Here is a 9,478-nt window from a genome sequence, read left to right as displayed (position 1 = left end):
AGGAGGACTAGCAGCCGAGTTGATCGGGAGTATGTGAAAAGTGTTCATATGTAGTAAAAACCTGAGAAATCCGTCCGTTTTCGTCATTTGTTATCGAATCAACTTGAAGCCAGATCATCACATTGGCCGCTCTTCTCTCTGAAACGGTTGTACTTATCGTCTGCAAAGCTATGTCGCGTGCTGCGATATGCGGAGACACTAAAAGCACCATAGTAGAACACAGAAGAAGCTTCTAAGTTGATGTAATAGATAGTAAGAAGTAGTACAATTCAGGTTTTAGGTATCGATTATGGACTTTTTGCTGGCTTAGGTGCCTTGGACATGAGCTAGGACCTTAAGATTCTGCATGAAAGGAGGACTAGCAGCCGAGTTGCAAGGGACAATGTTAAAAGTGTTCATATGTAGTAAAAACCTGAGAAATCCGTTCGTTTTTGTCATTTGTTATCGAATCGACTTAAAGCCAGATCGTAACATTTGCCCCTCTTCTCTCTGAAACGGTTGTACTTATCGTCTGCAAAGCTATGTCGCGTGCTGCGGCATGCGGAGGCACTAAAATCACCATAGCGGAACACAGATGAAGCTTCTAAGTTGATGTAATATACAGTAAGAAGTAGTACAATTCAAGTTTTAGGTAACGATTATTGACTTTTTAGCTGGCTTTGGTGCCCTGGTCATGATCTATGTCTATAAGATTCTGCATGAAAGTAGGACTAGCAGCCGAATTGCATGGGAAAATGTGAAAAGTGTACATATGTAGTAAAAACCTGAGAAATCCGTCCGATTTCGTCATTTGTTATCGAATCAACTTGAAGCCAGATCGTCACATTGGCCGCTCTTCTCTCTGAAACGGTTGTACTTATCGTCTGCAAACCTATGTAGCGTGATGCGGTATGCGGAGACACTAAAAGCACCATAGTAGAACACAGATGAAGCTTCTAAGTTGATGGAATAACCAGTAAGGAGTAGTACAATTCAAGTTTTAGGTATCGAATATTGACTTTTTAGCTGGCTTTGGTGCCTTGGTCATGAGCTAGGACCTTAAGATTCTGCATGAAAGGAGGACTAGCAGCCGAGTTGCACGGGAGGATGCGAAAAGTGTTCATATGTAGTAAAAACCTGAGAAATCCGTCCGTTTTCGTAATTTATTATCGAATCGACTTAAAGCAGTGCGTCACATTGGCCGCTTTTCTCTCTGAAACGGTTGTACTTATCGTTTGCAAAGCTATGTCGCGTGCTGCGGTATGCGGAGACACTAAAAGCACCATAGTACAACACAGATTAAGCTTCTAAGTTGATGTAATACCCAGTAAGAAGTAGTACAATTCAAGTTTTAGGTATCAACTATTGACTTTTTAGCTGGCTTTTCTGCCTTGGACATGAGCTAGGACTTTATGATTCAGCATGAAAGGAGGACTAGCAGCCGAGTTGCATGGGAGAATGTGAAAAGTGTTCATATGTAGTAAAAACCAGAGAAATCCGTCCGTTTTCGTCATTTGTTATCGAATCGACTTAAAGGCAGATCGTCACATTGGCCGCTCTTCTCTCTGAAACGGTTGTACTTATCGTCTGCAAAGCTATGTCGCGTGCTGCGGTATGCGGAGACTCTGAAAGCACCATAGTAGAACACAGATGAAGCTTCAAAGTTGATGTAATACACAGTAAGAAGTAGTACAATTCAAGTTTTAGGTATCGAATATTGACTTTTTAGCTGGCTTTGGTGCCTTGGTCATGAGCTAGGACCTTAAGATTCTGCATGAAAGGAGGACTAGCAGCCGCGTTGCACGGGAGTATGTGAAAAGTGTTCATATGTAGTAAAAACCTGAGAAATCCGTCCATTTTCGTCATTTGTTATCGAATCGACTTAAAGCCAGATCGTCACATTGGCCCTTCTTCTCTCTGAAACGGTAGTACTTATCGTCTGCAAAGCTATGTCGCGTGCTGCGGTATGCGGAGACACTTAAAGCACCATAGTAGAACACAGATGAGGCTTCTAAGTTGATGTAATAGCCAGTCAGAAGTAGTACAATTCAAGTTTTAGGTATCGATTTTTGACTTTTTAGCTGGCTTTGGTGCCTTGGACCTGAGCTAGGACCTTAAGATTCTGCATGAGAGGAGGACTAGCAGCCGAGTTGATCGGGAGTACGTGAAAAGTGTTCATATGTAGTAAAAACCTGAGAAATCCGTCCGTTTTCGTCATTTGTTATCGAATCAACTTGAAGCCAGATCGTCACATTGGCCGCTCTTCTCTCTGAAACGGTTGTACTTATCGTCTGCAAAGCTATGTCGCGTGCTGCGATATGCGGAGACACTAAAAGCACCATAGTAGAACACAGAAGAAGCTTCTAAGTTGATGTAATAGCCAGTAAGGAGTAGTACAATTCAAGTTTTAGGTATCGAATATTGACTTTTTAGCTGGCTTTGGTGCCTTGGAAACGAGCTAGGACCTTAAGATTCTGCATGAAAGGAGGACTAGCAGCCGAGTTGCACGGGAGGATACGAAAAGTGTTCATATGTAGTAAAAACCTGAGAAATCCGTCCGTTTTCGTAATTTATTATCGAATCGACTTAAAGCAGTGCGTCACATTGCCCGCTCTTCTCTCTGAAACGGTTGTACTTATCGTCTGCAAAGCTATGTCGCGTGCTGCGGTATGCGGAGACACTAAAAGCACCATAGTAGAACACAGATGAAGCTTCTAAGTTGATGTAATAGCCAGTAAGGAGTAGTACAATTCAAGTTTTAGGTATCGAATGTTGACTTTTTAGCTGGCTTTGGTGCCTTGGACATGAGCTAGGACCTTAAGATTCAGCATGAAAGGAGGACTAGCAGCCGAGTTGCACGGGAGGATGCGAAAAGAGTTCATATGTAGTAAGAACCTGAGAAATCCGTCCGTTTTCGTCATTTGTTATCGAATCGACTTAAAGCCAGATCGTCACATTGGCCCCTCTTCTCTCTGAAACGGTTGTACTTATCGTCTGCAAAGCTATGTCGGGTGCTGCAGTATGCGGAGACACTAAAAGCACCATAGTAGAACACAGATGAAGCTTCTAAGTTGATGTGATAGCCAGTGAGAAGTAGTACAATTCAAGTTTTAGGTATCGATTATTGACTTTTTAGCTGGCTTTGGTGCCTTGGACATGAGCAAGGACCTTAAGATTTCGCATGAAAGGAGGACTAGCAGCCGCGTTGCACGGGAGTATGTGAAAAGTGTTCATATGTAGTAAAAACCTGAGAAATCCGTCCATTTTCGTCATTTGTTATCGAATCGACTTAAAGCCAGATCGTCACATTGGCCGCTCTTCTCTCTGAAACGGTTGTACTTATCGTCTGCAAAGCTATGTCGCGTGCTGCGGAATGCGGAGACACTAAAAGCACCATAGTAGAACACAGATTAAGCTTCTAAGTTGATGTAATAGCAAGTAAGAAGTAGTACAATTAAAGTTTTAGGTATCGATTATGGACTTTTTGCTGGCTTTGGTGCCTTGGACATGAGCTAGTACCTTAAGATTCTGCATGAAAGGAGGACTAGCAGCCGAGTTGCAAGGGAGAATGTGATAAGTGTTCATATGTAGTAAAAACGTGAGGAATCCGTCCGTTTTCGTAATTTATTATCGAAGCGACTTCAAGCAGTGCGTCACATTGGCCGCTCTTCTCTCTGAAACGGTTGTACTTATCGTCTGCAAAGCTATGTCGCGTGCTGCGGTATGCGGAGACACTAAAAGCACTATAGTAGAACACAGATTAAGCTTCTAAGTTGATGTAATAGCCAGTAAGAAGTTGTACAATTCAAGTTTTAGGTATCGATTATTGACTTTTTAGCTGGCTTTGGTGCCTTGGACATGAGCTAGGTCTTTAAGATTCTGCATGAAAGAGGACTAGCAGCCGAGTTGAACGGGAGAATGCGAAAAGTGTTCATGTGTAGTAAAATCCTGAGAAATCTGTCCGTTTACGTAATTTATTATCGAATCGACTTAAAGCAGTGCGTCACATTGGTGGCTCTTCTCTCTGAAACGGTTGTACTTATCGTCTGCAAAACTATGTCGCGTGCTGCGGTATTCGGAGACACTAAAAGCACCATAGTAGAACACAGATTAAGCTTCTAAGTTGATGTAATAGCCAGTAAGAAGTAGTACAATTCAAGTTTTAGGTATCGATTATATACTTTTTGCTGGCTTAGGTGCCTTGGACATGAGCTAGGACCTTAAGATTCTGTATGAAAGGAGGACTAGCAGCCGAGGAGCAAGGGACAATGTTAAAAGTGTTCATATGTAGTAAAAACCTGATAAATCCGTTCGTTTTTTTCATTTGTTATCGAATCGACTTAAAGCCAGATCGTCACATTGGTCGCTCTTCTCTCTGAAATGGTTGTACTTATCGTCTGCAAAGCTATGTCGCGTGCTGCGGTATGCGGAGACACTAAAATAACCATAGTGGAACACAGATGAAGCTTCTAAGTTGATGTAATAGCAAGTAAGAAGTAGTACAATTCAAGTTTTAGGTATCGGTTATTGACTGTTTAGCTGGCTTTGGTGCCTTGGACATGACCTAGGACTTTATGATTCTGCATGAAAGGATCACTAGCAGCCGAGTTGCATGGGAGAATGTGAAAAGTGTTCATATGTAGTAAAAACCAGAGAAATCTGTCCGTTTTCGTCATTTGTTATCGAATCGACTTAAAGCCAGATCGTCACATTGGCCGCTCTTCTCTCTGAAACGGTTGTACTTATCGTCTGCAAAGCTAAGTCGCGTGCTGCGGTATGCGGAGACACTAAAAGCACCATAGTAGAACACAGATGAAGCTTCTAAGTTGATGTAATAGCCAGTAAGGAGTAGTACAATTCAAGTTTTAGGTATCGAATATTGACTTTTTAGCTGGCTTTGGTGCCTTGGACATGAGCTAGGACCTTAAGATTCAGCATGAAAGGAGGACTTGCAGCCGAGTTGCAGGGGAGGATGCGAAAAGTGTTCATATGTAGTAAGAACCTGAGAAATCCGTCTGTTTTCGTCATTTGTTATCGAATCGACTTAAAGCCAGATCGTCACATTGGCCCCTCTTCTCTCTGAAACGGTTGTACTTATCGTCTGCAAAGCTATGTCGCGTGCTGCGGTATGCGGAGACACTAAAAGCACTATAGTAGAACACAGATTAAGCTTCTAAGTTGATGTAATAGCCAGTAAGAAGTTGTACAATTCAAGTTTTAGGTATCGATTATTGACTTTTTAGCTGGCTTTGGTGCCTTGGACATGAGCTAGGTCTTTAAGATTCTGCATGAAAGAGGACTAGCAGCCGAGTTGAACGGGAGAATGCGAAAAGTGTTCATGTGTAGTAAAATCCTGAGAAATCTGTCCGTTTATGTAATTTATTATCGAATCGACTTAAAGCAGTGCGTCACATTTGTGGCTCTTCTCTCTGAAACGGTTGTACTTATCGTCTGCAAAACTATGTCGCGTGCTGCGATATGCGGAGACACTAAAAGCACCATAGTAGAACACAGATGAAGCTTCTAAGTTGATGTGATAGCCAGTGAGAAGTAGTACAACTCAAGTTTTCGGTATCGATTATTGACTTTTTAGCTGGCTTTGGTGCCTTGGACATGAGCTAGTACCTTAAGATTCTGCATGAAAGGAGGACTAGCAGCCGAGTTGCAAGGGAGAATGTGAAAAGTGTTCATATGTAGTAAAAACGTGAGGAATCCGTCCGTTTTCGTAATTTATTATCGAATCGACATCAAGCAGTGCGTCACATTGGCCGCTCTTCTCTCTGAAACGGTTGTACTTATCGTCTGCAAAGCTATGTCGCGTGCTGCGGTATGCGGAGACAGTAAAATCACTATAGTAGAACACAGATTAAGCTTCTAAGTTGATGTAATAGCCAGTAAGAAGTTGTACAATTCAAGTTTTAGGTATCGATTATTGACTTTTTTGGTGGCTTTGGTGCCTTGGACATGAGCTAGGTCCTTATGATTCTGCATCAAAGGAGGACTAGCAGCCGAGTTGAACGGGAGAATGCGAAAAGTGTTCATGTGTAGTAAAATCCTGAGAAATCTGTCCGTTTACGTAATTTATTATCGAATCGACTTAAAGCCAGATCGTCACATTGGTGGCTCTTCTCTCTGAAACGGTTGTACTTATCGTCTGCAAAGCTATGTCGCGTGCTGCGGTATGCGGAGACACTAAAAGCACCATAGTAGAACACAGATTAAGCTTCTAAGTTGATGTAGTAGCCTGTAAGAAGTAGTACAATTCAAGTTTTAGGTATCGATTATTGACTTTTTAGCTGGCTTTGGTGCCTTGGACATGAGCTAGGACCTTAAGATTCTGCATGAAAGGAGAACTAGCAGCCGAGTTGCACGGGAGGATGTGAAAAGTGTTCTTATGCAGTAAAAACCTGAGAAATCCGATCGTTTTCGTAATTTATTATCGAATCGACTTAAAGCAGTGCGTCACATTGGCCGCTCTTCTCTCTGAAACGGTTGTACTTATCGTCTGAAAAGCTATGTCGCGTGCTGCGGTATGCGGAGACACTAAGAGCACTATAGTAGAACACAGATTAAGCTTTTAAGTTGATGAAATAGCCAGTAAGAAGTAGTACAATTCAAGTTTTAGGTATCGATTATGGACTTTTTGCTGGCTTTGGTGCTTTGGACACAGGCTAGGACCTTGAGATTCTTCTTGAAAGGAGGACTAGCAGCCGAGTTGCAAGGGAGAAAGTGAAAAGTGTTCATATGTAGTAAAAACCAGAGAAATCCGTCCGTTTTCGTCATTTGTTATCGAATCGACTTAAAGCCAGATCGTCACATTGGCCGCTCTTCTCTCTGAAACGGTTGTACTTATCGTCTGCAAAGCTATGTCGCGTGCTGCGGTATGCGGAGACTCTGAAAGCACCATAGTAGAACAACGATGAAGCTTCAAAGTTGATGTAATACCCAGTAAGAAGTAGTACAATTCAAGATTTAGGTATCGATTATTGACTTTTTAGCTGGCTTTGGTGCCTTGGACATGAGCTAGGACCTTAAGATTCTGCATGAAAGGAGGACTAGCAGCCGCGTTGCACGGGAGTATGTGAAAACTGTTCATATGTAGTAAAAACCTGAGAAATCCGTCCATTTTCGTCATTTGTTATCGAATCGACTTAAAGCCAGATCGTCACATTGGCCCTTCTTCTCTCTGAAACGGTAGTACTTATCGTCTGCAAAGCTGTGTCGCGTGCTGCGGTATGTGGAGACACTTAAAGCACCATAGTAGAACACAGATGAAGCTTCTAAGTTGATGTAGTAGCCAGTCAGAAGTAGTACAATTCAAGTTTTAGGTATCGATTATTGACTTTTTTGGTGGCTTTGGTGCCTTGGACACGGGCTATTACCGTAAGATTCTGCATGAAAGGAGGACTAGCAGCCGAGTTGCAAGGGAGAATGTGAAAAGTGTTCATATGTAGTAAAAACGTGAGGAATCCGTCCGTTTTCGTAATTTATTATCGAATCGACTTCAAGCAGTGCGTCACATTGGCCGCTCTTCTCTCTGAAACGGTTGTACTTATCGTCTGCAAAGCTATGTCGCGTGCTGCGGTATGCGGAGACACTAAAAGCACTATAGTAGAACACAGATTAAGCTTCTAAGTTGATGTAATAGCCAGTAGGAAGTAGTACAATTCAAGTTTTAGGTATCGATTATTGACTTTTTAGCTGGCTTTGGTGCCTTGGACATGAGCTAGGACCTTAAGATTCTGCATGAAAGGAGGACTAGCAGCCGCGTTGCATGGGAGGATGTGAAAAGTGTTCATATGTAGTAAAAACCTGAGACATCCGTCCGTTTACGTAATTTATTATCGAATCGACTTAAAGCCAGATCGTCACATTGACCGCTCTTCTCTCTGAAACGGTTGTACTTATCGTCTGCAAAGCTATGTCGCGTGCTGCGGTATGCGGAGACACTAAAAGAACCATAGTAGAACACAGATTAAGCTTCTAAGTTGATGTAATAGCCAGTAAGAAGTAGTACAATTCAAGTTTTAGGTATCGATTATGGACTTTTTGCTGGCTTTGGTGCCTTGGACATGAGCTAGGACCTTAAGATTCTGCATGAAAGGTGGACTAGCAGCTGCGTTGCACGGGAGTATGTGAAAAGTGTTCATATGTAGTAAAAACCTGAGAAATCCGTCCATTTTCGTCATTTGTTATCGAATCGACTTAAAGCCAGATCGTCACATTGGCCCCTCTTCTCTCTGAAACGGTTGTACTTATCGTCTGCAAAGCTATGTCGCGTGCTGCGGTATGCGGAGGCACTAAAATCAACATAGCGGAACACAGATGAAGCTTCTAAGTTGATGTAATAGCCAGTAAGAAGTAGTACAACTCAAGTTTTAGGTATCGATTATTGACTTTTTAGCTGGCTTTTGTGCCTTGGACATGAGCTATGTCCTTAAGATTCTGCATGAAAGGAGGACTAGCAGCCGAGTTGCATGGGAGAATGTGAATAGTGTTCATATGTAGTAAAATCCTGAGAAATCCGTCCGTTTACGTAATTTATTATCGAATCGACTTAAAGCCAGATCGTCACATTGGCCGCTCTTCTCTCTGAAACGGTTGTACTTATCGTCTGCAAAGCTATGTCGCGTGCTGCGGTATGCGGAGACACTAAAAGCACTATAGTAGAACACAGATTAAGCTTTTAAGTTGATGAAATAGCCAGTAAGAAGTAGTACAATTCAAGTTTTAGGTATCGATTATAAACTTTTTGCTGGCTTAGGTGCCTTGGACACAGGCTAGGACCTTAAGATTCTGCATGAAAGGAGGACTAGCAGCCGAGTTGCAAGGGAAAATGTGAAAAGTGTTCATATGTAGTAAAAACGTGAGGAATCCGACCGTTTTCGTAATTTCTTATCGAATCGACTTAAAGCAGTGCGTCACATTGGCCGCTCTACTCTCTGAAACGGTTGTACTTATCGTCTGCAAAGCTATGTCGCGTGCTGCGGTATGCGGAGACACTAAAAGCACTATAGTAAAACACAGATTAAGCTTTTAAGTTGATGTAATAGCCAGTAAGAAGTAGTACAATTCAAGTTTTAGGTATCGATTATGGACTTTTTGCTGGCTTTGGTGCTTTGGACACAGGCTAGGACCTTGAGATTCTTCTTGAAAGGAGGACTAGCAGCCGAGTTGCAAGGGAGAAAGTGAAAAGTGTTCATATGTAGTAAAAACCAGAGAAATCCGTCCGTTTTCGTCATTTGTTATCGAATCGACTTAAAGCCAGATCGTCACATTGGCCGCTCTTCTCTCTGAAACGGTTGTACTTATCGTCTGCAAAGCTATGTCGCGTGCTGCGGTATGCGGAGACTCTGAAAGCACCATAGTAGAACAACGATGAAGCTTCAAAGTTGATGTAATACCCAGTAAGAAGTAGTACAATTCAAGATTTAGGTATCGATTATTGACTTTTTAGCTGGCTTTGGTGCCTTGGACATGAGCTAGGACCTTAAGATTC

Source organism: Schistocerca gregaria, unplaced genomic scaffold (genome assembly GCF_023897955.1).
Source record: "Schistocerca gregaria isolate iqSchGreg1 unplaced genomic scaffold, iqSchGreg1.2 ptg000327l, whole genome shotgun sequence".
NCBI classification, from domain to species: Eukaryota; Metazoa; Arthropoda; class Insecta; order Orthoptera; family Acrididae; genus Schistocerca; species Schistocerca gregaria.
This window is presented reverse-complemented; position numbering follows the sequence as displayed.